The sequence below is a fragment of the Prionailurus viverrinus genome, chromosome X, assembly GCF_022837055.1.
Source record: "Prionailurus viverrinus isolate Anna chromosome X, UM_Priviv_1.0, whole genome shotgun sequence".
Lineage (NCBI taxonomy): Eukaryota > Metazoa > Chordata > Mammalia > Carnivora > Felidae > Prionailurus > Prionailurus viverrinus.
Window position 1 is genome coordinate 464,988 of NC_062579.1, and position 27,235 is coordinate 492,222.

Below are 27,235 nucleotides of genomic sequence, written 5' to 3' on the forward strand. Positions count from 1 at the left end.
ATGTTGTTCAGCGGTCAGTTGTGTGTACCTTCCCACGGCAAAGGGTTTTACAAAGACGTTGCAGATGTGATTAAGTAAAGGGTCTCAAGTTGAGGAAATGATGCTGGGTGATCTGGGTGAGCCCAGTGTAATCGCAAGGTTCCTAAGAGAAGGAGGAGGGAGTCAGAGTCAGAGAAGGAGTGACTGCACATGACTGGTGAGGCAAAGAGGTGCAGTGATGTGGGGTGACAAGCCAAGGGACACTGGCAGACCCTGGATGTGGGGAAAGGCATGGAAATGGTACTCCACCATAGAGCTTCCAGAAGGTACCAGCCCTGGGGATGCTTTGGTGTTTGTCCCCGACAACTCACCTCCAGAGCTGTATTTATGAATGTGTGCTATTCAAACTGTTAAGTCTGTGATCATTTGTTATAGAAGCCATGAGAAGCTAATGCCTGGCAGAAAGAGCAGAAACTAAGGAAGATAATTGCTACTTCTTCATTAAGAAATACACAGTAGGTTGGGGCACTTTTGGGGGCTCAGCTGGTTAAGCGTCGACTCTTGATTTCAGCTCAGGTCCTGATCTCACAGGCTGTGGGATCGAGCCCCTCATGGGGCTCCGCAGTGACCACGTGAAGCCTGCTAGGGATTCTCTGTCTCCGTCTCTCTCTGCACCCCCCACGGCTTGATTGCGCGTGCATGCATGCACGCACTCTCTCTCAAAATAAGTAATCATTAAAAAAAGAAAAAGAAACACAGAGTAGGCACAGGCACAGAGGCACAGGTGAAAGAGTTCAAACCCAGGGAACCTAAGAAAGAAATCCGTATGAAAGATCCTCAGGAGACATCCAGCACAAAGCACCTGTGAGGACGTGTTCGCCATGAGAGCTGGTGTGTGCTTTCCACGCCCTGAAACGTCACATCATCTTGAAATTTCCTTTGAAAGCAGTTCAGCCATTTCCAAACAAAGAACTGTTCTACTTCCTCCTTAAGGTATATGATCAATTCATCGGTGTTCAGCTACACAAAACCAAGATGGCATCACCATTGACAATGACATCAAATGGTCTCTATGCACTTTAGATCAAATGGACTTAAATGGACTTCCTCCTTAAATCGGTTCTAATTCTGGTCAGATATTCTAGAATCCCAACTCAGTAATCTTTTACTCCTTTTTAAAAATTTAAACGATGGTTGGGGCACCTGGGTGGCTCAGTGAGTTAAGTGTCCAACTCTTGGTCTCCACTCAGGCAGGTCACGATCTCACACTCTGTGAGATCAAGCCCTGTATCAGATTCTGTGGAGGGCCTATTTGGGATTCTCTGTCTCTCTCTCTCTGCTCCTACCCTGCTCTCTCTCTCTCTCAAAACAAATAAACAAAAAAGAACTTAATTAAAAAAAATTTTTAAACAGTGGTCAATGACACATCATTTCCAAGGCTGGTTCTAAGACTTAGAGACAGAAATGGCAATGATCTTTAAATAACCTGACAACCTGTTGATGGTAAACACAGTAAAATGTTTACACAGTAATGGGATGTTTCCGAGCATAAAATGATAAATCACAGTTACTCACTGTCAGCTGCAGTCCCCCTCATTCATTCGTGTTTGAGCCAGGATTTGGTTTAAATATTTTAAAAATGCACACTATGGTATCTTATCAAAAGATTAAATTAGTTGAGAATTGCAATGAAGTCATGATCACAGAAGGCTAAATGTAAATACTAACCAGAACAGAACAAAGGGACAGCTATTATGACAGGCCACCTCTGTGGCCACCATATTTCCCATTGTAAAGCTTACCTTCATTATGAATCTATAACTTTGGAAAGGTAAGAAATTAATGAGGACACGTATCTTGGACACAGAGGGCTCTTCATTCATCTGATGCCATTTGCTTATGACCTTGCCAGATTTTATTTGTTAACCTTCTTCCCCGAACAGCATAATTTGAACAAGACAATCAATTACCATTAAAAGGACAAGTGAAAGACGAAGCATTCCCCAAGGAAGGCTTAAATTTTCTAAGTAATTGAGAAGAAAATATAGCAGCTAAAATAGTAGTCCATTTAGAAGACTTAATTACAGATAAGTCAATGGCAAATAATTTATATTCTTCTGTGCATATACATAAGACCAGAACAAATACTGGAAAACCAAATTTCTAGAATCCACATTTCAGTGCTTCCATGTGGCTCTTAGCCTAGAGTCAAATACCATAAGACACTGCGTTTATTTCCTTCTCATTCCAGATTCACAAAATGCAAGGAAGAAGCGAATACGTACTCACCCCTGGGTAAAAAATAAAATGTTTGGTTTACCTAATGTGATACTGTGATGTATAATAAGAAAATTCTATTGGGTCTTCATCCCCCTTTCCAGCAGAGCTCCTAAAACCCTTGGAATTTCCTAAGTGGTAACAGCAAAAATGGTGTTTTTTGTTATGTTAATGAAGTGATTTTTGGAAAGTATCTACCAGCGGGTGCTGGTTGCTAATGGAGACATCCACATGATTGATTAGAGAATTGTAACTTTTTGTCCTACCTCTGACCCTTGGGGAGGGGACAAGAGCTGGAGGTTGGATCAATGGCCAATGGCCAACGACTTAATCAACCAAGCCTGTGAAATGACGAAGTCTCCATAAAAACGGAAAAGAAGGGGATTCGGAGAGCTTCGAGGTCAGTTAACATGGAGGTTTGGGGAGAGAGGTGCACGTGGAGAGACTAGGGAAGCTCCCCGCCCTTTGTCCATACGTTCATCCTTTCCAGAAAGCTGCTCCTGAGTTAAACCCTCTTATAATATAATAAACTTGTGATCTGGGAGTAACGTGTTTGTTTGAATTCTGTGAACCAGCCACTTTAGCAGATTAATGGAACCCAAGGAGGGGGCCATTGGAACCTCTGATGTATACAGCTCCAGGATTTTCTGTATAATAGAAACAACTTGCAGCCTCTCGGAGGCTGGTCGCTCTGGACCAGTTTGTAGGGAAGCTTCAGGCATGGAAGGATGCCTTCCCAGAGCTGGACAAAACCGGCATCACGTAGGCTTGTTCCCTGCACATCTCAGCTGAAGGGACAGGAGGAGGTAAGAGGACTCGTCCAATGTCACTAACGCATGTGGTCTGCTCAGCCAGAACTAGACCCTGGCCCACTTCGAAGCACTGGGTTGAGTGCGTTGACTTGCACTGACTCAACATTTCCTGAGAATGCCCTGTGTGCCATGCACCGTGCTAAGGATAGGGAAGAGTGAAGAATTTTCACTTAAATTTTGCAAGTGCATATAAAGGACACTGGGAAGGTTCACGTAAGGGGACGATGAGCGATGCTGAAGTCCAGTGTACTAACCAACTTGATGTGGATTATGTTACACTTAGTGTCACCAAGGTCCTAAGTTTTTGCCTTGCCCCCTCACCCCACGTCATGGTTAAACAAAGTAATACTTCAGGACACCACGGACAATCGTGTTTCAGCATTCACTGGGGAAAGGGACGAAGTAGGGCGTGTGAAAAGAACATTCTTAAGCAAAAGATCCTCAATCATCTACAACTGAAATATATTTTGTTAATCGTTACTACCAGAGCATGCCAAGTATGACATCCGATAACCTGCAGGAACAAAACAAAACGATGCCATTCCCTATGGATATTAATTACCCACTTGAAGAAAGCGTGCTGAGTCAGAATTATCTCGCTCTCCGATTCTCCAACACACCAAACATGGAATCAATGAACTCCCTGGTTTTGACTTCATAAAATGCACTTCGTTAAAAAGGTGAGTGAAGCAGAATAAAAATCCCAGTAAGTGCCTGCAGTTAATCAAAGGTTGTTTTTTCTAGATCAGGAAACAAATGGACTGGGGCATGGCAAAGCCAGGCAAGGGGGCTCCCCATGGTTGGCTGCCTTCATTGGGAACCTCACCCTTAACCAACAGAGCACTGAGCACAGACGGCCACCACAGCCAGAGAGGACGCACGCTAATTGGCGTGTGTCAGCTGCATCACATCTGTTGTGTGGATTGGTGGCCGTCAAATCTCTCCCTGGTGCATAGAGATTTCACAGGGGACATTCCAGAATGCTCCCAGACCCCACTGATGCATGCATTCCAGACTGCAGGTTACAAACACCTGCTGTCTGTTTAAAAGGTTGAAGAGGACGCATTAATAGAATTCCCGATGTGAAAACATACATACGTATATGCATGTATTATATATATGCCTCTAATAATTGGTTTTAAATTAATATATATGACTAATTTGTGAATCCAGGGTGTTCACCATGAATCGCACTCCCACCCTCCAAAGAATCCCGCCATGCCCTAAAGTACAGATTGGTAAGTTCATTGTACAGGGTCATATAATAAGTATTTTTGGCTACCAGGCCCTGTGCTCTGGGACAATCATTTAACTCTGGGGCAGTAGTGTAACAGAGCCGTAGACAAAAAAGTAAATGCCAGGGGCGCCTGGGTGGCTCACTGGGTTAAGCACCCAGCTCTTGATATTGTCTCAGGTCATGATTTCATGTTTTGTGGGACCGAGCCCTGCATGGTCTGTGCTGATGGTGCGGATCCTGCTTGGGATTCTCTCCTTCTGTCTCTCCCCTCCATCCACTCACACTCGTGCCCTTTCTCTCTCAAAATAAATAAAGAAACCAAACAACAAAACAAAAAAAACCAATGCCAACACCAACAACAAAACAAAAACCCGTAAATGCCAGAGTGTGGCTGTGTTCCAATAAAACTTTATAAAAACAGGTGACTTCCCAGTGGCCATAGTGGGCTCACCTTATGCCTTCACGTGTCTCATCGTCATTTACTCAAAAGCTGAGTTTATGTATGTCTTCCAGAGATCAATAAAATAAGCTTACACATAAATAACTTATAAATAGTGTATAATGATCTACTTTACTAGATACACTTGCCCCTTTTTTCTACTCTGAAATATATCGCTTTGGCAGAAAAGCAGCATTACATCAGGGGGGAAAAATAGGCAGTATTATATTGGTACAAAACAAACATTACAGGTCCAAAAAATAGTTGAAAGGAGAAGGATCAAAGAGACCCAAGAACAATTTATATTTACATTATATGTAATATGTATGTATGTCATATACAACATTACATATATTTGCATTATTATTATATTTATATATATTCTATACCATTACATTTTTTAATTTTTTTTTAATTAAAAAGAAATTTTAACGTTTATACATTTTTGAGATACAGAGAGACAAAGTGTGAGCTGGGAGGGGCAGAGAGAGACGGAGACACAGAATCCGAAGCAGGCTCCAGGCTCTGAGCTGTCAGAACAAAGCCTGATGCGGGGCTCAAACCCACGAACTGTGAGATCATGACCTGAGCCGAAGTCGGACGCTCAACCGACTGAACCACCTAGGCGCCCCTTAAACTTTATCATTATATTTAAGTCTGCTTCCCAACTGGTGCACCAAATGGATTTACAGAACTACTCTGTGTCCCTCCGAATCACAAATTGTTTAACAAAACATTCACTGGGATAATGTGTTCAGGACTAAATAGGCTGTAAACAAACCATCTCAACATTGGAATGTATTATTGGTCCCTAGGATTGTCCAGATCATCAGGATATGTTCAGTATACTCCTAAATTGAGTTCCATAGAATACTGAACTTCCTAATCCCTAGTTCATCTATGAACTGTGAACGTTTCAGTTCCAGGATTGCCCTGAAAGGCATTTTCCTCGGCCAGCAGTTGCTAATTGAAGTAAGTCATCCTGGGAATACAATCGAGGCATTTCTACCATCGGTTCACCAAGACCGTCCCCGACTCCTAGGAAAATCCCCTGCAAAGAGTTTCCCTCCACAGCATATGAAACCAGAAAATGCTCAGTCAACATTGTATAGAAAATGTGACGAAACTGGCATAGGCTGAAATTGTCAAGGATTAAAGAGGCTTAATGACTTCTCTGTATTTCCTAGACAGCTGGTTTTCTTCATGTACGATCCCAGATTCCTCATAGTGAGAAGCCTGATCATCAGGAACTAGCTACTTAGCAGCAGACCTAGATTAAAGCGCCGATGCCCCGATGCACGTGTCTGTGTGCTTTTCCACCAAAGCCTGCCCCCCTTGTGAACAGCAGTTACTCCAAATTAAGACCTACAGAGCTTTCCGTTCTGAGAATGCCTGAGAAGGAAAATCCCCTGTCGTTAGCTTTTCATCCAGCCACTCCATCCTCCGGAGACAGTGCAGGAAGTTCCAACGTGGGATCAACGTGCATCAAAGGCCACCCCAAACTGTGACCTCAAAGCACGCCCCGGCTCAGAGAGGCCGTTTAGACAGCCTCTTGGACAAACATGTCGATAATACCTGGTGCTTTCAAATGCAGACTGAGGTGAAGTGCGTACGGCCAAAAAAATAATAAGTGTTTCTAGACTCAGAAGTCCTCATTCTCCTCTCCTGATTGTGCACTTTATATAATGTTCCCTTTGGGTTTCATTATGGGAGCTGTCACATTATGAGCTGTGACTTGTCTACAGCTCGGAGGCTGATGCCAGACCTATTCCCATTGCTTCTCCCTGGAACCAGGACGGCCTGATTATATTAAACAGAGGGCTTCTTGCACAGCGGCTAACCGAAATGATTACCACCAAGCTGCATCGGGTTCCTGTTCCAAAATCTTTTCGTGTGAGAAGGAAGCCAGATAGTTCCGAGACTTCGTGCCCTGGTTATAAAGCAATGCTCGCCCAGGTTGGAAAAAGGAAGTAAAAATGAAAAAGGAATTTACATAATGTGCTGTTAATGATTATTGAGCTATATGCGCTGATGACAAACGTGTGTGTGTCGAATACCTTTGGTAAAATAACCTACACAAGATAAAAATAGCAATCATTTTCTCATCTATAATCATCTTCCAAATTTGCATGTTCATAACAAAAGGGGGACAGCTTCAGTCTTTACTAATCAGACTTATCTTTGGAAAAAACAAAGTTTGGAAAAAACAAAGTTTCCAAACTTATCTTTGGAAAAAAAAAAAAAACAACCTAGCATTTCTTCATGGCTGGAAATGGGGGAGGAATTTGGAAATCAAGTTTGTTGGGAAGAAGAATCTCATACAAAACATGACCTTGACAATCGTGTAGAATCCAGGAATCCTACAGAAGTTTGTTACCGAAAGAGTAAAGATATGGACATTATGTGGTCAGCTGTAGAGAGAAGCTTAAAGCCATTTGTGGTCCAAACTGTGGGAAACGTTTGGATGCTGTGGCACTCAAACTGACAAGAAAAATGGTAGATAACGAATATTTGAGCAATATAATCACAAATACTACCTTATCAGGGCTTGCATGGACAGCTGAGCCATGAAAAGACATAAGCATTTACTCAAAACATATTAACACACATCCTTTCTCAAACTTAAGTATGGCGGGGGGGGGGGGGGGGGGGTGCAGCAGACAGGTCCAGACTCTGAAGTGTGACATGATTTACTTAACAAGTTCAACCACAAATCATAACAGTATTGTACCCATTTCCCCTTCCTTGGGATGTGCTCTACTTATGTTCTCCAGATAGAGAGAAAGATCCCGTGGCTTCAGCGGGCCCCCACTGTACATTAGAACCACACGTCTGACATTTTGCATCCCATTCTGCAGGGGCACTGCCGTTCAAGTGCCTCCGTAGCTTGAGATGCTCACTCTAGCCCACTTGAGAAGCTCACAGTGGGCTTTCAGTGACCAATGGACTTGAGGGTAAATTTTGGATCGGCTTACATGAGGTGAATCAGAAAGTTGAGCCTCTCCTCTGGATACCTAATCTATGAGATACACTCGGCACTGTGGCTCTTTGTATGAATAAGCAATTATTACAAAACTCTAAATTTCCAACGCAGGCCATTGTATGTACTCCAAATTAGCTTGAAATCACTGCTTTGCACTTTGGTTCATTTCGAATAGATTTTAAAAAAGAAAGCTCATCTTACTACCAAAGTACTCAGGAACGATTGCTAGATTGGATTCAACCAGGCTGCAAATCAATGACACATGCCAGCAGAGGCCAATGATTATTTTTGATACTTACCATTACGGTGTCCTTCTAAGAAGATGCCTTTAAAAATGCCTCCACGGACATATCCTTGATGTCTTTTCCATCTCAACACATTTTTCCCTATTAAAAACAAGAAGAAGATACATTGGTCCCCTCAGTAAGAGAGATGGTGTGCCTGCTTCAAAGCCAACGGGATATTGCTCACACAACCTATCTTTTGGGTTGTTCCAACAACTAGCGGGTCATGAACTAAGTTCCTTAGTAAGTCAAGCTCCTACTCATGATGGGCATCGACACGGGCGTGGCTAAATACAGATTCCACGTGGAGACACCCTGGTCCTCACGCAGCCTGGCGATTTACAATCAATGGAGAAAGACTGAGGTTTCCAGGGCCCGGTTCACCTGCATGCGCGTGGGCTCTGTTCCATCTCCACTGACAATGACAGTCCATTCAGTGCGTGTCTATGTGAGACCTAGCTTATTCCAATCAAGACATTTTCAAACCTTGGAAAATTCAGTTTGGGGGAAGAGTCAATGTTTTAGAAACGGTTTATTTACAAGAATAAACAGCCCTGCACAGCGTGTTCGTCCCCGACAGCAGCGGGTCAGGATGGGAAGGACCCAACGTGGTCATGTGTGCTTGGGGATGGGAAGGACCCAACGTGGTCATGTGTGCTTGGGGATGGGAAGGACCCAACGTGGTCATGTGTGCTTGGGGATGGGAAGGACCCAACGTGCTCATGGCCACTTGGCTCCACTGTGACAAACCTAGTGTCTATTTGAGCAGTGTGCATCCTGGGAGCAGTCAGCATTATTCTTGTCAACTCAACATGGAATCTTCTCTTTAAAGGGTGACTCTCACACAACACTGCTCCTTCAAATTAACAGCTGAGGTCCAGCTGAGGACCGCAACAAGGGAAGGTAGCTCCTTGTGGGCAGTTTGACAGGACAGTGAGTTGACACGGCCACGGAGGTGCTCACCATTTTCTAGCTCTAGAAAGGGGAGTAAGCGGAAAATGGGAATACAGCATTGGATGCACTTCTCAGGTTACCCCCATGCTGGAAGAATATGAGTACCAAGCAAATGAGGTCTTTGGGTTTCAAAGGAAACAAGCCAGCACGTTATTAAACCGTAGGAAGGCAGGGTCATATTTTAATTATGTTCTGATTACTCATAACAACACATCCAGTTATTAATATGTGTTTCATGAATACTGTTGATTAAAATATATTTGTGAGAATGAATTTGTATGGAACAACAATCATAATTGCATTCATCACAGCTGACCCTGCCATAGCCGTGCGGGGTACTATTATCACATCTGTTTACAGTTAAGAAACTGAGGGGCGCCTGGGTGGCTCAGTCGGTTGAGCGTGCAACTTTGGTTCAGGTCACAATCTCATAGTCTGTGAGTTCGAGCCTCACGTAAAACTCTGTGCTGACAGCACGGAGCCTGGAGTCGGGTTTGGATTCTGTCTCCCTCTCTCTCTGGCCCTTCCCCATTTGCACTCTTTCTCTCTCTCAAAAACAGGTATTAAAATTTTTTTTAAAGAAGAAGAAACACCGATATTCACATGCAGAGTCACACAGCTCATCAGCTGGGAGGGAGGGCTGAGTCTACCCAGACATCAAAGACCACACACTTTACAATATCAAGGTGCATCGTCAACAAATGAATGAAATAGTAGCCACCCCATATATAGTGGGTCAACATTGCATATCCCGACTGCTGTATGTACTGACTCATTTTATTGTCTCAACAAGCATAGAAGGTAAGGAAGGGCATCATCACCATTAGTTGAAAAAGGTGATTTAGAGGAGTATTAGCCAACTAGCCCAGGAGCATGGAGCTGTGAAAGGTAGGGGTGAACTTAAACGAGGCAGTGTGCCTTCTCTATACCTTGCTACACGAGTCAGGTGGGACAATGGACATCTTTTCTCTCCCACGTCCTCACTCCACACTGTGGGAATCTACACCTCCACTGGTTTTCATCAGTGAAAAGGAGGCTATGTGATATCAATACCCAAGATAACCTCATAATGCGTAAGTGACAGACACCCAGTAGACGCTCACTGAATACTGGCCATTCTCACATCGTATCATTAATATTACAACATAGAAATTGGCCTTGTTTGTATTTCACCTGATCACACACCGTATCTAGGCTCTCGACTCCAGGCAAGTGTTAAGTACGCAATCACAATGTATAGTTATACGTGCTTCCGGAAAGTTCTACAAACACTAGTATCTCATGGGCCATACATATTTTTTCTTCTTTTTAATATTTTTTTTAATATTTATTTATTTTTGAAAGGGAGAGACAGAGCACAAGCAGGGGAGGGGCAGAGAGAGGGAGACAGAATCCGAAGCAGGCTCCAGGCTCTGAGCTGTCAGCACACAGCCCGACGTGGGGCTCGAACTCATGAACCGTGAGATCATGACCTGAGCTCAAGTCAGTTGCTTAACTGACTGAGTCACCCAGGCGCCCCTATCTTTTTTTCTTGTAATAGGGTAGAGAAAAATATTCCTTAATTATTATTTTAAGGTTGAGTTTTGTTTCTGGGTTTGCTTTATGTTGTCGGTGTGTTTTTTTAAGGTATACAAGGGAGATGGAATGATTAATCACATTGGCGTGTGTCTTGTTTATTGTAAAATCCGATATTATGCTAATCTGAGAGCACAAAATCCACATTCTCAGCATCTAGCGCTTACTGTGTGGTCATGTCCCTGATGCCATATCACTGGAAAGAATTCTGTTCATGCATGCTCACTCTGCCTAAGAGGACTGCACAGGAAAAATGTCTCCCCTCCCTCTCATTGTCCCCCGTCCCTCTCTTACTGGGACCTACCCTCCATCCTGAGTGCAGACTGCAGTACCTTTCCTGCGTTGCAAGGTTAAATACATCCCAAATATCTTTAAGTTTCTTCTTCGAGGATAACCTGGGATGTGTGAACCCACAATGTGACACAGTCCCAGAATGATTTCTGTAAAGAAACGCCCAAATCCTGATAAGCCCGAGAGACAGGCAGGGCCCTTTATTATACCCATATGGCAGGGCACCTGGGTGGCTCAGTCGGTTGAGCATCCGACTTCAGCTCAGGTCACAATCTTGTGGTTTGTGGGTTCGAGCCCCACGTCAGGCTCTGTGCTGACAGCTCTCCTGGAGCCTGCTTCGGATTCTGTGTCTCCCTCTCTCTCTGATCCTCCCCTGTTCATGTTCTCTCTCTATTTCTCTCTCTCAAAAATAAACATGAAAAAAAATTTATTATACCCATATGGTTACGACACTTGGGGCTAACCTTTGAAATCAAGGCTTACTTTATCTGAAGCTAAATTATAAGGTCTAGTCATATGCCAGAGCGCCTGGGTGGCTCAGTTGGCGAAGCGTCTGACTTCAGCTCAGGTCACGATCTCAAGGTTCCAGCCCAGCATCGGGCTCTGTGCTGACAGTGTGGAGCCTGCTTGGGATTCTCTCTCTCCCTCTCCTTCTGCCCCTCCCCCACTCACATTCCCTCTGGATCTCTCTCTTTCAAAATAAACTTAAAAAACATATAGTCATGTGCCTTATAGCATATATCAAAGGTTAAAGAATATATTCTCTAGATTAAAATACTTCTTATTTAAGATTAAAATATTTTTTAACATTTATTTATTATTTATTTATTATTATTATCATATTATATATATTATATTTTATTATTTATAATTATTATTATTTATAATTATTTATTTATTTATTATTGACAGAGAGAGACAGAGCATGAGCATGGGAGGGAGACACATGAGAGAGGGAGACACAGAATCCGAAGCAGGCTCCAGGCTCCGAGCTGTCAGCACAGAGCCCGAGGCAGGGCTCGAAATCACAAACCGTGAGACCATGACCTGAGCCGAAGTCAGATGCTTAACCAACTGAGCCACCCAAGCGCCCCTGTAATCTAGGTTTTGACACAAAAAGTATACCCTGCTATATACTTATCATTTGTAAAGACTTACAGTGTACTTAATATGTATTCATTGATATAGAAAAGAATCTTTTGGGGGCACCTGGGTGGCTCAGTTGGTTAAACATCCCACTCTTGGGGTGCCGGGGTGGCTCAGTTAGTTAGGCATCCGACTTCAGCTCAGGTCATGATCTCACAGTTTATGAGTTTGAACCCTATGTGGGGCTCTGTGCTGACAGCTCGGAGCCTGGAGCCTGCTTCAGATTCTGGGTCTCCCTCTCTCTCTGCCCCTCCCCTACTTGCACTCTGTCTCTCTCTCTCCCAAAAATAAATAAATATTTTTAAAAAATGGAATCTCTTGTTTTAAGTTTTTTTTTTAGTAATCTCTACACCCAACATGGGGTGTGAACCCATGACCCCAAGACCAAGAACCGCATATTCTTCCAACTGAGCCAGCCGGGTGCCCCCAGAGAAGAAACTTTTAATCATAATAATATATGGCCTGTGATGACAGTTTCCAAATAGTCAAGGTGAATTAAAAAGAGGAAGCACTCATTTGCAGCAACGTAGGTGGAACTGGAGGGGATTATGCTGAGTGAGATAAGTCAGTCAGAGAAAGACAGATATCATATGTTTTCACTCATGTGGAACTTGAGAAACTTAACAGAAGAGGGGAGGGAGGGGAAAAACAGTTTCAAACAGAGAGGAAGGCAAACCATAAGAGATTCTGAAATACAGAGAACAAACGGAGGGCTGATGGGGGTTGCGGAGGAAAGGGGAAGATTGAGGACGGCACCTGTTGGGATGAACACTGGGTGTTGTATGTAAGCGATGAATCACAAGAATCTACCCCAACCAAGAGCACACAGGAGGCACTAACTAAAGCAATATTTATGAGTTGTTAATATATTAGCAATATTATAGTTTGTTAATACATATATATAATATGCAATTTAATATAATTTATAATATGTAAATAATTTAATATAATTTATACTATGTAAATGTATCATTTCCTATTCATAAAATTATTGTATCATGTTGATAGAATCTTAGCATACAGAGAGTACATCAGTCAAAGCATACAGACCTTCTGAGGAATATCAGGTCCGGACAGAAGAAGGATTCATTCCACACTAGGATAATGTTTCAAGGAGGCCTCTCCATGTACTTTCATCTTTACAACTGAAGATTTGGGGGTTCATGAAGATCTTCAAAGCCATTCCAATTCACCCCACGTAGTAGGTCAAAAAAATACCTAGAAAATAAGATAGAAAGATATAAACATCTTCATAAAAGTTGGCATTCATATACGTTTGACATCCCAAGAGGGTACTGATGGGATTTTATTCCCTCGTACCTAAATAACTTGCAATAAATATTGTCTAGAGATCCTGTCATTTCATTCCACAAGTGTTTTTTGAGTGCAAACCACGAATGAGAAAAGGAATTCCAAAGACGCACGGGACAGCCCCTATCCTCAATGAGCCTGACTTCTCATGAAGGAGGAGGCATCCTCAGAGCAAGGACTCATAAATAACTGCACGACCTCACGGACCGGCAATTAAGGAATAGATATTGGCAGGTTCAGCGGAGATGACAGCTGTAAGAAAATCTTAGGAGCTGGCACAGTAGAGGACCTTGAGAGAGGAGGGCGACAACGGCCATATTTGTCAGAGTCCAGCCCATGGGAAGGAGGAGGAAGAAGGTGCTCCACTGACTGAGCCATCCAGGCGCCCCTAAATTTTTTTTTCAATCCTACGCTTATTCATCCAAAATTAAGTAATTTTGTTTTGAGTTGCAGTGACCTGCTGAATTTCTGAAAGAACAATGAGGGGTTTTCATTTCTTGGGTAGCTATGCAAAAAAAAGGGAAGCTCACATAAGAAGAAAACGTCTGTTTAGGTATCAGGGGGTCATCCTGGATATTTCTAGATGTGTACCTAAATGTTCAAATTAATGTAAGTGACCTCATTTATCTCCCCCAAATTTTACCTCCCATCCCTCAAACAGAACAATCTTCCAAATTATATCCAGTTTTGTAAAGATGCATATTTAATAAAACATGTTTCTGCTTTGGATTTGCTCCCGGTTTTATACAATGTTCAGATTGTTTAATTTTTAGCGTTCTGAAAGCCGAGTAAAAAACAACGAAGAGGAAAATTTCTCTTCAGAATTTAAAAAATAACTTAAAATACATATAATCAATTTTACCCAACTCGACTTTTGCTGAGTCAACCCACAATTCCAATGAACTCTCAAGGAATTCGTTTCTTGCCCACATTGCTAATTTTGACCCAAACCTTTACAACAAAATTAAAGAAGTCCTCGACTCCTCTATCCTGCAAGCAGAAGAGACTTCTGAGCCCGGTGGATTTATAGCTTTCCTGTAAGACATTAAATGATTAAGCTCCAAAATCCTGTAGATTCCGAAAATTTATTGCTCTTAATTTCCAGGCATGGACTGGAATGGGAAACCTGAAGCCTTTCTCTGACACTGTCTTTAAAAAAATACAGAAAAACAATTTCGAAAAGTCGAAGGACATGCATACTGGCAAAAAAAAAATTTTTTTTTAAGATAAAAAGACATCTAGAAATAAATCACAGAAGTGTGTGGCATAAACCACACATTTTCGTAAATCATGCTAATTTACAAGCTCAATAATCGAGGTAGAACCGTTTTCCCCTTTGGGGGGAGACTAACTTCCATCTACAACAAATAGGTTAAATGATCAAAGATGTTCTTGGGGCACATGGGGGGCTCAGTCACCTTAGTGTCCAATTCTTTATTTGGACTCAGGTCATGATCTCACAGTTCACGGGTTCAAGCCCCACATCGGACTCTATGCTGACACCACAGAGCCTGCTTGGGATCCTCTCTCTCCCTCTCTCTCTGCCCCTCCCCTGCTCACTCTTTATCTCTGTCTCTCAAAACAAATTAAAATAAACTCTAAGAAAAAAAAACATGTTCAGGGTGCCTGGGTAGCTCAGTCAGTTAAGTATCCGATTTGAGCTCAGGTCATGATCTCACAGTTCATGGGTTCCAGCCCTGCATCGGGCTCTGTGCTGATGGCTCAGAGCCTGGAGCCTGCTTCGGATTCTGTGTCTCCCTCTCTGCCCATCCCTCACTTGCGATCTGTCTCCCTCTCTCTATCTCACTCAAAAATAAATAAACATTTTTAAAAAATGGTTTTTATAGAAAAAATGTTCTCTCATACTGTCTCTGGTTTGACTCCATGCTGTCTAAGAATCCATGATGGCTGGCTTGTTAACGCTTGTCTTCAAAGTGCAATCTTTGACTTTTGTCATCCACTCAGTGCATATCCACAGAGTGTCTACTCATTTCTTCAACAAACACCCAATAAGGGTCTCATCTGAGTGGGACTCACCAAAACACACGTTTAAGGGAAGACAGGAACACTTTAAAACACACCTTAGTGGGCAAAAAATAAAAATGCCTTCCAATTTGAGGAAGCACCAAGAAGGAAGTAAGCATGGGCTAAATATGAAGACACTAGAGCATGTGACCCACTTTAAGTGGGAAGAGGGAAGGGTGTTCCAGGCAGGGGAAGCGTAGAGGCAATGTCCTATTTTGGTCCGCACTTAGTTGGATCACAAAATCAAGAGCCAACTGGTATACCAGCAGGGTGGTAATCAGAGAAGGCTATGCCATGGAGCTGGGGAGGTGGGCAGGAGGCTCACTGTGTAAAGCCAAATAGGTCAGTAAAAGGAATTTGGGGTTTATTCTAAGTAACACGAAGCCATCCTTTGTAAGACATTCTAGACGCAGAAGGAGGAACGAAAGGTCAATCATAAGTGATACGAAGAGCCTGCCTTAGGATGCACCTGTATTTCAAGGTACGTCACGTGCTTCAGTAACTTCTTCATCTCGCAGACACCTCTAGATGCAGGCGCTCTCCACATTACTCTCTTACAGATGAGAAAACCGGAACGTGAACAAGTCAGCCCCACACAGCCAGGAAGCATTAGGTGACCTGGCTCCTCTGGGAGAAACTGAGTACCAGAAACGAGTCTGTGTAATGCACGCCAAACTCAGAGAAGAAAGCGAGCAGAGAGAATCCTAGCCTCGTGTGATGGACAAAGTATGGATATATGTGACATACTAGGTAAAAAAAACGCATTGGGCTCTGCCTCTGGCTCCTGGCACAGAACTCCTAAAACCCCTGCGATTCCTAGATCACTAAGAGCATCCTTGTTGTAACATTTGATCTACGACTCTGATTCCTCATACCGAGCTCCTAATTCGCTTGGAACTTCTTAGGCAGTAGGAGTGTCTTTTGTTCTAATGAGGCAACACTTGGTGGGCTCAACATAGCTTCTAAATGAGAGCTGGTCGGCAGGAAAACCAAGTCATGGTTGGAAGCTTGGAATGTTCAGCCCCCCTCCATGCTCTGGGAAGAGGAAGGGGCTGGAGACTGAGTTAAAGATTGGCCATACGTACATGAAGAAGCCTCCATAAAATCTGAAAAGTACACAGTTCAGGGAGCTTCTGGGTGGGTGCGTCCATCCACGGCTGGGAGTGTGGTGCATCCCAACTCCATGAGGACACAGCTCTTGCTTCAGGACCCTCACAGACCTCATCCTATGTATCTCTTCATCTGGCTGTTCCTCTGTATCCTTTATCATCTCCTTTATTATAAAATAAACTGGAAGACATTGAAGAAATGTTTCTCCAAATTCTGTGAGCTGTTCTAGTAAATGATACAATCCAAGGAGGGGATTCTGGGAACCTCTGATCCGTAGCCAAGTTGGAAGAAAGTTGTGGGTAACCTAGGGACCTATTGCTTACAATTGACATCTGCAGTGGAGACAAGTCTTGTGGGACTGAGCCCTTAACCTGTGGGGTCTGTGCTGGCTCCAGTTTGGGTCAAATTGAACTGAATTGTAGGACACATCCTGCAGGTGTCACAGACAATGGCTCAGTGCTGGGGGGGGGCGGGGAACCATATACCTGGAGACAGGAAGTATTGAGTGTGTGAGTAAAGGGGAAACACAGGAGTGGTTTTCCCAACCGGTGTGGTAGAGGGGAATACACAAGTACCCCAGGTTGAAGGAGAACATGAGAATGACAGCAAGAAAGCAAGGAACGGGTGCAGTGAATCCCTGCGATTATCAGCCTGGATGGAACATTACATACCAGGGAGGAGAGGCCACGAAGTGCACATGGCCGGGACAGGTAATGGACAAAAACGTGGGCTTGAGCACAGTTTCCGGACTGGACAGTCCTCTGATGCAACCTATTATTTAGGAAGGTGGAGCGGGAAGACAAAATAGATGGGAGAGTGTGAACAGCCATAGGACATTAGTAAAATAGCGAAACTAAAGAGGGAACAGGGCTGTGGCCAGTGGAGACGTACCCCAGCCAAGGAGGCAAGGAGACCCGGAAAGTGTATTACACCAGGCAGACCAGAGAGACGGGATGCAAAGTGCAGGATGAGGGACTGAGTCCGGGAAAACAAAAAGGCAGGGAACAGAGCAAGCCTGGCAAGAAAGACGATGGGCTGAATTTGGACACACCGAACTGGGCTTTTGGCAGTATGCACAAAGTCGTCCTCCAAAGAGACGACCGTGAGAGCAAGATGGAGCTTGAGAGTGACGTCAGAGCAGAGAATAGAAACCCAGGGGTGTCCCAGGTGGAAACTATGGTTGAATCCCAAACAGATGCAAAGCTACGTGGGACAGCCTGGAGCAACAGTAGTAGCTGAAGAAACAGGATGAGAAAATGCAGAAAATGCAGAGATGATACCGCAAAGTTCGCTAAAGGCACAGGAAGGCAGTAGAGGGGAGCCAAGGGGAGAGCGTTTAGGAACTGGGACAATGAACACGTCAGAGTCTACGGAGAAAGTCCCGGGAGGACGCTGGCTCTGTTGAAGACGCACCCCCGCGGTGGCCACCTGGGCAAAGCCACGGAGTCCAGGTGCGCGGTCAGAAAAGACGGCAGAAGAGACACGAGAGGAAACAGAGCCGTGGGTCTTATGAAGAGCTCTTCTTCTCAAGGTACGATGTGTCAAGACATCAAGTAGGCACTATGGAAAGATGAGAATGGCGGAGAAGGTCTTGATGGTGCATATGGCGGACCGGTTTTCAGAAAGAAAAACACTACGCTCCAGACACTGCGGAGGCCGGAAAAGTCCATCTTTAAAGTCCATCCATTACCTTATAAGCACCATCCAAGAGCCTGTTCTCTGCCAGTCTCACAGATCTGTGCACTTTCTGGCAAGACTGACCTGTCCCAAGTTCAGGAAGCCTCTCCCTTCCCCTGAATTAAAGGACCTGAAACACAACCCCAGCGTCTCATAGCCACTCCCTGGCTTTGTTGTCTCTGCAACAGGTAGCCATCCCACGCCATGGTTTCATTTTCCCAGTGTCACCCACCACCCCCCGCCCCCGCCCCGATCTCCATTTCCTCTACTAGCCTCATTCCCTCAACCTCCATCTTGGCCACTACCTGCCCGCATCATATCCACCCCCTTAAAACTGACATTCCGTAAATGATTCACTTCGGCAAAAACAATAGCAGAGCTCCTCCAACAGCTGACAGAATAACATCGATCGGCTTTCCCATTGAGTTCCACCACCTGGAGTGCTCTCATTTCAATTTCTTTTTTAATTTTTAATGTTTATTCATTTTTGATACAAAGAGAGATAGAGGGTGAGCGGGGGAGGGGCAGAGAGAGAGGGAGACAGAGAACCCGAAGCAGGCTCTGGGCTCTGAGCCATCAGTACAGAGTCTGACGCGGGGCTCGAACTCATGGACCGTGAGATCATGATCTGAGCCGAATTCGGATGCTTAACCGAAGGAGCCACCCAGGCGCCCGTGATTTCAACGCAGCCGTCCGATACAACCCCTTGCACTGGAAATGACACTCAACCCACTCATTCAAGTGCATCTGTCAACTGGCACACGATGTCACATGCATGTTATCATTTGAGAAGTGCCTTTATCCAACACTTCTGGCACACACACGTTTACTCTCTCTGTCTTCTACTCTTCAGACAAAACCCCAGCGATCCTGAGACACAGATCATAAGCAACCTCTTTGGTAAAAGTTTCTTGGACAATCTAGCTCCCAAGGTAGCCGTCAATGGTCCCTGCCTCCCTGTCCGAATGCCGTCTCGCTGTCCCCATGCACGTGGTGCCAGGTTTCAACGGTGTGTATGCAGATCTGATAATGAGCCCCCTCCAAGATCAAGGTAGAAAAGACAACAGCTTTCATCTTAGGGTCCCTCCCTCTCATTGGCTCTCGCTCCTCCCCAACTCGAGAAAGCCAGCCGCCAAGTTTGTGTGACTAGCCCTAGGGAGTGGCCTGTGTGGCAAAGAACAAAGCCACCTGCTGACAAACACACGAGTGAGATTCTCCAATGCCTTCATGAAACTTCCAGCCCAGCCTCCAAATGAAGCGCAGTATGCCAAGACCGTGAGCCAGAACCACCGAGCTGTGTGGCTCCTGAACGCCTGACTTCCAGAAAATCTAGGCGGTAATAAACAGTTGCAGTTTTCAGCTGTGTTTACGGTAATGTAGACAAATAACAACCTGTCCCAAGTGGTACACATGCCACGTAAGATTCTAGTGGAAGGTAAGATTCCAAATTCCTAAGGTCTGGGTTTTCATCCTCTTTTGGGGATGTTTGATGGGCATGCCTGGTAGAATACGTACTCCACTGATCATGTTGTCTTCTCCACTGGGATGGTGATCTCACCAGGATCAGGAATTGAATCCTATCTATGTTTCTATGTCTTGCATTATCTAGCCTGTTGACTTGTGCATTCATGGTTATCAAATGGATGGATGGATGGATGGATGGATGGATGAGTGAATGAACGAATGAACGAATGAAGCTCCGTTCCTGGTTTCTCAGTCTCTGAAGGGAAAATAGCTGCACCCAGCCTGGAGTTACAAGACCTTCGTTTGAGAGAGAATGTGCCCTTGCATCCCTCAAATGAGAAACCACTGGCTGCCTTCAAGTGTTTTCAAGTATGAGCCAAGCATTTGGAAGCGTAGGGGAATAACAATGAGTTTTTATGGTGGTTATTATGAATCTTTACATCCTGCACAGTCCATAGCACATGGTAAATGCCCAACAAATACACATGAGATTGAACTCACCAGGAGCCCGAACACAAAGGCAACGCGGAAATCAGTGCAGCGAGATTCACTATCAGAAGCAAAGCACCAGACCCAGACGTATTCATGCCACCTTCCACACAGGAGAAACCAAAACAGGACGGGAGAGTCAAAAACTAAACAGGCTGTTTGTGGCCAAAGAACCTGAAAAAGACTCAAATGCTGTGGTTTTCAGAGTGTGACCCCCTAGAGGAGGAGCAGCAAGTTCATGTGGGTTCCATCTTGGATCTACTGGCTCAGAACCTCTCCGGGGTGGGACACTGCCTTGCAGGGGATGCTGGCACAGAGGTTTGGGAAACACTGTCCCTCCTTCACAGCCCGGGGTTTAGAGCACACGTCAGGCTCCAAAATCGGTCTCTCCCCTACTATTTCCTCAGGTTGTTTCAACCCGCTCTCAACTGGGAGGTCGCATTTCCCTTGGAAGACCTCTCATGAAGCCAACCCTAAGGGAGCATCCCCTATCAGGAACCCCCGTGTCATGTCCTCCTAGCCCCATAGCATCGACTGAGCCACTTCTTATTAAAGGGATGATGCTGCATACACTTCATCATCACCTGACATGTGTGTCTCTAGCCGCCACCAGACCACACAGTCCATGAGCGAGCTGCCGGGTATTCCTTCCCCAAGGCAAGTCCAACGCATCGTCATTCCTCGATGAATGAAACATATGGTAACGGTTCAAAAGGTTCTGACAATCACACCAATTGAGAGATTAAAGAATTCACCATTCTGCTTCGTAAATGTAGAGAACACTTTCCCCAAGGGAAAAAAAAAAGGCACGAACTAGACTGGGGGTCACCTCCTCCATAGAAGCACGGAAAACACACAAGGCTGCTCTTCAGCCCAAGTGTTTATATGCCATGACCAGAAGTTGAAAAGACGCCGGAGAAAACCCATGTTGGCGTCGGTATGTCCTAGCAGTCAGACCCAGTGGCAAGACAGAGGCAGAGACAGAATGTGACAAATCATACCCACGTCCCAAGTTTTATTTTGGTGCCATTTAGACTTTCTACCCTAAGTGCTGCACTGTGCTTTTTATGATCTAGCCAGATTTTTGATCATCTAGACATTGTTCAGTGTGTCAATACCTCTGGGTTTGCTCCAAATTTCACAATTTCTACTTGCCCACCCCCTCGCCCCACTTGGATCTGCCATTTAACCAGGTCACAATGAAGTTTATTCGGAAAATACACGGAGCGTGTGTATCACTAATCACGGTTTAAAATGAGCAGTATTCAAGTCAAGAGTCTTAATTACAATGATCATGGCTCTGGAATCAGGCAGAATTAGTTGGAAAGGACCTGGGGATCGGTCGAACCCACTCATTTTACAGTTGAGGAGTATGAAGGCCCACTGCTTGCCTCCAAAGGGCTGTAATTAAGTAGGGGACCGTCACCCCTTCCCAGAATGCGTGGGGGCTGTGATAGGATGTGGTGCCATCTCTAAAAAGCTGATGACACAGAGGTGACCGTGGAGGACAAGTGTCCTCCCCACCACTGCCAGAATGTGTCAGAGAAGCAGGGAGAGACTGGGCCAGGGGTCTGCCCTTCATCAGGCTCCACCCCAGACGGCTGTTTCCCGTAGGGTGGGACAGCCCCGAATCTTGGCGGGATTCCTAGCACTGCAGTGACAAAGTACGACAAGTCTACTGGTTTAATTTATTCTCTCATCAAGGTTCTGGAGGCCAAAATTCCAGAATCAACATGTTAGCAGGACCACACTGCTCTGAAGGATCCAAAGGAAGAGGGTCCTGCCTCTTCCAAGTTCAGGTGGCTGCTGGCAATAGTTGGGGTTCCCTTGGCTTGTGGATGCCTTGCTCCAATCTCTGCCCCCCACCGTCCCATGGCTGTGTGCTCCCCGTGGGTCTGTCTGAATCTTCACTTTGTTTTCTCACTGTGTGCCTGTGCTGCACACAGCGTGTTCCCCTCTGAGATGGACAGGTGTCATACTGGATCAAGACCAGTATGACCAGGATGTCACTGATCTCCTCTTTATTTAAAAAAAATTTCTTTAGGGGCGCCTGGGTGGCGCAGTCAGTTAAGCGTCCGACTTCAGCCAGGTCATGATCTCGCGGTCTGTGAGTTCGAGCCCCGCGTCAGGCTCTGGGCTGATGGCTCGGAGCCTGGAGCCTGTTTCCGATTCTGTGTCTCCCTCTCTCTCTGCTCCTCCCCCGTTCATGCTCTGTCTCTCTCTGTCCCAAAAAAAAAAAAAAAAAAAAAAAATTAAAAAAAAAAAAAAAATTTCTTTAGGGGCGCCTGGGTGGTGCAGTCGGTTAAGCGTCCGACTTCAGCCAGGTCACGGTCTCACGGTCCGTGAGTTTGAGCCCCGCATCAGGCTCTGGGCTGATGGCTCAGAGAGCCTGGAGCCTGTTTCCGATTCTGTGTCTCCCTCTCTCTCTGCCCCTCCCCCGTTCATGCTCTGTCTCTCTCTGTCCCAAAAATAAATAAATGTTGAAAAAAAAAATTAAAAAAAAAAATTTCTTTAGGGGCGCCTGGGTGGAGCAGTCGGTTAAGCGTCCGACTTCAGCCAGGTCACGATCTCACGGTCCGTGAGTTCGAGCCCCGCATCAGGCTCTGGGCTGATGGCTCAGAGCCTGGAGCCTGTTTCCGATTCTGTGTCTCCCTCTCTCTCTGCCCCTCCCCCGTTCATGCTCTGTCTCTCTCTGTCCCAAAAATAAATAAACGTTGAAAAAAAAATTTTTTTTAATTTCTTTAAACGTTTATTCATTTTTGAGGGAGAGAGAGAGAGAGAGAGAGAGAGAGAGAGAGAGACGGAGTGCGAATGGGGGAGGGGCACAGAGAGAGGGAGACACAGAATCCGAAGCAGGCTCCAGGCTCTGAGCTGTCAGCACAGAGCCCAATGTGGGGATCAAACCCATGAACCGTGGGATTCTACTGGAATGTAAGATTCCCAATTCCTAAGGTCTGTGATTCCATCCTCTTTTGGGAATGTTTGATGGGCACGCCTTGTAGAATACGTACTCCACTGACCTGAGCCAAAGTTGGACACTTAACCGACCAAGCCACCCAGGGGCCCCGTGACTGATCTCCTCTTAACTACATCTGCAAAGAACTTTGTTCCAAATAAGGTCACCTTGGGAGGTGCTGCGTGTTAGGACCTCACTGTATCATTTTGGGAGACACAATTCAATCCACAACGTTTGGTTTATTTCTAAAATGATACGGTTGGATTCAGGGTGTTTTTCCTTGAATTTCTAGTGTTAAATATGGAGCAAACAGAAGGAGAAAACTGCTCTCTCTCTCTCAGACACACACACACACACACACACACACACACACACACACCCACACTGGAACCAAATTGTAGGTGGGAGTAATTTGTCTCCAGACATCAAATTCTGCATAGTAAGTGGACTTTCCCTTTTCTCTTGTATTTTCTCGGAGCCTCGTTTATTTGCTTCTTTCCTCATGGAACCAAAAACTTACTGTAAAACTGCGGTATTGGTTAGTTTGAATATTTCACGCGTGGCATCAGCCTTTCAAAAATATCACCCAAGTTTTAAACAGGGAGACAAGGAAAAACGTACACATTTAGGAACTATTCAATGAAGGCAATGAAATACTTATCGTAGCAAATGTAAATGCTGAAATATGTACCAAAAAAGACCGGCGCGTACCCCCACATCCCAACGTTACAGAATTAAACTGTTAAGAACCAGCTGTGTTATCATTCAGACTTTTAGAAACTAGGTATGTGGACTTGAAATGTAGCAACACACTGCTGTTTTATTACTATCCGAATAAAAGCAACTGGCTTTACCGAATCTTTTTATCATGAGAATGTAAAAGGCAGCTATGTCTTATAGAAATTTAAAACGATCACACAAGATAACCCACGATGAAGACACTTATGACAAATCTTACGTCTGCAATCTCCTGGGTTGGTGACACGAATTGTGAATCTCTGAGGCTGATAACGACCTCTCTTCAACACACATTTTTCCACACAAATTCATTTCGTATTCACTCACACGTTATTAAAACTTCTTATTTTGTTGGAGAATCTAATTTTAACCAACCAATGTAACGGCTCAGAAAATACAACACCATCTTCCATGGGTCTTAGATTTAATTTTCTGTGCAGCACATTTTTGTGCGTGTGTTTTCCACGGATGTGAGTTGTAAACGAGTGAGGGCACTCACCCGTTTGTGTGAATCCACGGCACAGTATACTATTCTATGTGCCAGGCGTTCATATACCGTCTTCCCATCTAAAGCGTTTCCATTTGCAAGATGGCTCTGCCCAGTGTTAGATAAGCTAGCTGCATTTTATTCTGTCCTCTGTTCTCAACGATGCCTATCAAGGATTTTCTTTATTCTTTTTATTTTCTCCAAAGCTCTCACTTACAAACCTCAGTTCTATCTTCCTTTTCGATAAAGTGCTTTATCATGGCTGTCCCCAAACATCAACCTAATTCTCATTACCACGGATACAACTCATACAGTCTATTCTTGTTACGAAAAAGCTTCAAGGAACACATGGATATGGCCTCTCATTGTCCTGTTTGTCCCCGTTCTTCCGGTCACGCCCAGCACACCTAAAAGGCCACCAAAACCCCAAAGAGAATGAAATCCCCTGTGTAAAATCAGGCATGGGCACACCTCATTTGGTGACAGGTTCTTAAATGGGAGGGATTTTAACCCCCAGGGGACATCTGGCAACGTCTGGAGACATTTTTGATGGTCACAGCTGGGAAGAGATATACATCTAGATGCTGGAGGCCAGGGATCCAGGGAAACATCAACCATGCTCAGGGAAGTCATGTGCAACAAAGAATTATCCAGCCCCAGTATCAATGGTGCCAAGGGCAATAGATCTTTGTAAGAGGGATGTATTCCCGCAACATATGAGTCGATCGAGTCGTGTTTCATGTATCCTACAAGTCTTGCAACTTCAACGCATCCTTTTTCTAATCAACCGGCATGATCTTCTACTTACTATCACGTACGTTACAGAAGTTTGCGTTTGTTAAGCGCACACACACATGCACACACCAGTGCGTGGGGCACACCCGGCTCCTTCCAGCACAACCATCCTTCTGAAAGGTGGGTGAGTCATTCCTTTCATTTCGCTTTACAAGTTACACATGTAATATGCATCACTGCTTTCAAACATGCAGCCATTTCTGCAAAGGCCCTATGTTACTATTACAGTGAAGGATGAGATGACGTTAGGAGGGGAGAGTAGTGTGTGGTTCCCAGGGGTGAAGGGGAGGAAGGGGGGGGGGGTCGGGAGGGAGGGAATGGGGGGGGGAATGCTGGTAGCAGAGGCTAAATATCCAGTTAGGAGGTGAATGTTTATGCAAATCTAATACACAATATTGTATGCATAGGGAACAATAATGCATTCTATACTTGAAAACTGTTGAGACTAAATCTTAAATATCTGTCCACCAAAAAAGAAACGGTAACTAGGTGACCAGATGGAGACTTAGCTTACTCTGTGTTGGTAATCATGCTGCAACTTAAAAGTATTTCAAATCAACAGGTACCCCTTACACTTACACAGTGAATCATGTCTCAATAAAGGGGGGAGGGGGAAGGATAAAATAAACCCGTAAGAATGGCCGGCTACAGATGTGTCCGTGACATCGCTCCTTTTTTGTCTGGTTGAGTGGGAGTCGGCAAGGGAAAAATTGCACATGTGTGTTTGTGTGTGTGATGAATGATGAAGCAAAGGCTACCTTGGAACTCTCTTTCTCACAGACTCTCCTCCACACTCTGAGTTTGTTGGGAACCGGAAAACGGGAGGTGTAGGAAACCCACAGAGCCCCCTACCAACCCCCCCAACACACACACCTAGCTGTATTCATGCAGCCTCCTCTTTGGGGGCTGGGGACACTTTCTCAGGCCACTCAAGCTTACCCCATAAGGAGCCTGTAACCTGAGACTGCGTATTCCGGAGAACGCCCATGTTCCTTTAAAAATAACTTGAGTACTACATTTTGCTGATGCCATAACCTACTTTCCCATAGGATACATAGAAATAGCAGTTTCTTCAACGAGACTTTGCAATGAAGAGTAAAGGGCGGGAGGCAGATCGATGAAAAGAAATTCAAAACACAAACCAACCTGGTGTCAGGCATAGCCCTTGTGTGAGTTAGCAAAATATTAAAAAATCATTTTTTTTTACTTTTATGACTTGGAAAATGAGGATACTAAGAAAAATAAATAAACATTAAACATTATTTTTAAGACAGAGAGAGAACGTGAGCAGGGGAAGGGCAGAGAGAGTGGGAGACACAGAATCCGAAGCAGGTCCTAGGTGCCGAGCTGTCAGCACGGAGCCCAATGCGGGGCTCGAACTCACACACCGTGAGATCATGACTTGGGCTGAAGTAGGACGCTTAACCAACTGAGCCACCCAGACGCTCCAGGACTCTTTTTTTTTAACATAGCCATTGTATCTTGACCACACCTAAAACTATTATCATTTTCTCAGTATCCTTGTTTTCCAAGGGCGTTCTCCAGAATATGCAGTCTCAGGTTACAGAGATTTTGGAAAATCCTACTCCTTCTCTATAAGGAAAAACACAGTCTTTAGGAAGCTCCTTGAGCAATCCCTATCAAAATAACACCAGCATTCTTCACAGAGCTAGAACAAACAATCCTAAAATTTGTATGGAACCAGAAAAGACCCCAAATAGCCAAAGCAATCTTGAAAAAGAAAACCAAAGCAGGAAGCATCACAATCCTGGACTCCAAGCTGTACTACAAAGCTGTAATCATCAAGACAGTATGGTACTGGCACAAGAACAGACACTCAGATCAATGGAACAGAATAGAGAAGCCAGAAATGGACCCACAAATGTATGGCCAGCTAATCTTTGACAAAGCAGGAAAGAATATCCAATGGAATAAAGATAGTCTCTTCAGCAAGTGGTGCTGGGAAAACTGGACAGCAACATGCAGAAAAATGAACCTGGACCACTTTCCTACACCATACACAAAAATAAACTCAAAATGGATGAAAGACCTAAACGGAAGACAGGAAGCCATCAAAATCCTCGAGGGGAAAGCAGGCAAAAACCTCTTTGATCTCGCCCGCAGCAACTTTTTACTCAACACGTCTCCAGAGGCAAGGGAAACAAAAGCAAAAATGAACTACTGCGATCTCATCAAAATAAAAAGC

General features: G+C 44.6%; 1 protein-coding gene across 2 annotated transcripts in view; it reads right to left on the reverse strand.

The window, feature by feature from the left end:
• NLGN4X (neuroligin 4 X-linked) overlaps positions 1-27,235 on the reverse strand; it is a 319,875-nt gene that overhangs the window by 272,982 nt on the left and 19,658 nt on the right. For both annotated transcript variants that reach the window (XM_047844878.1, XM_047844877.1), the window contains exons 2-3: positions 13,028-13,195; positions 8,027-8,113 (exon numbers count right to left, since the gene is read on the reverse strand). The gene's annotated coding sequence lies outside the window, so the exon portion shown is untranslated. The remainder of the gene's footprint in view (positions 1-8,026; positions 8,114-13,027; positions 13,196-27,235) is intronic.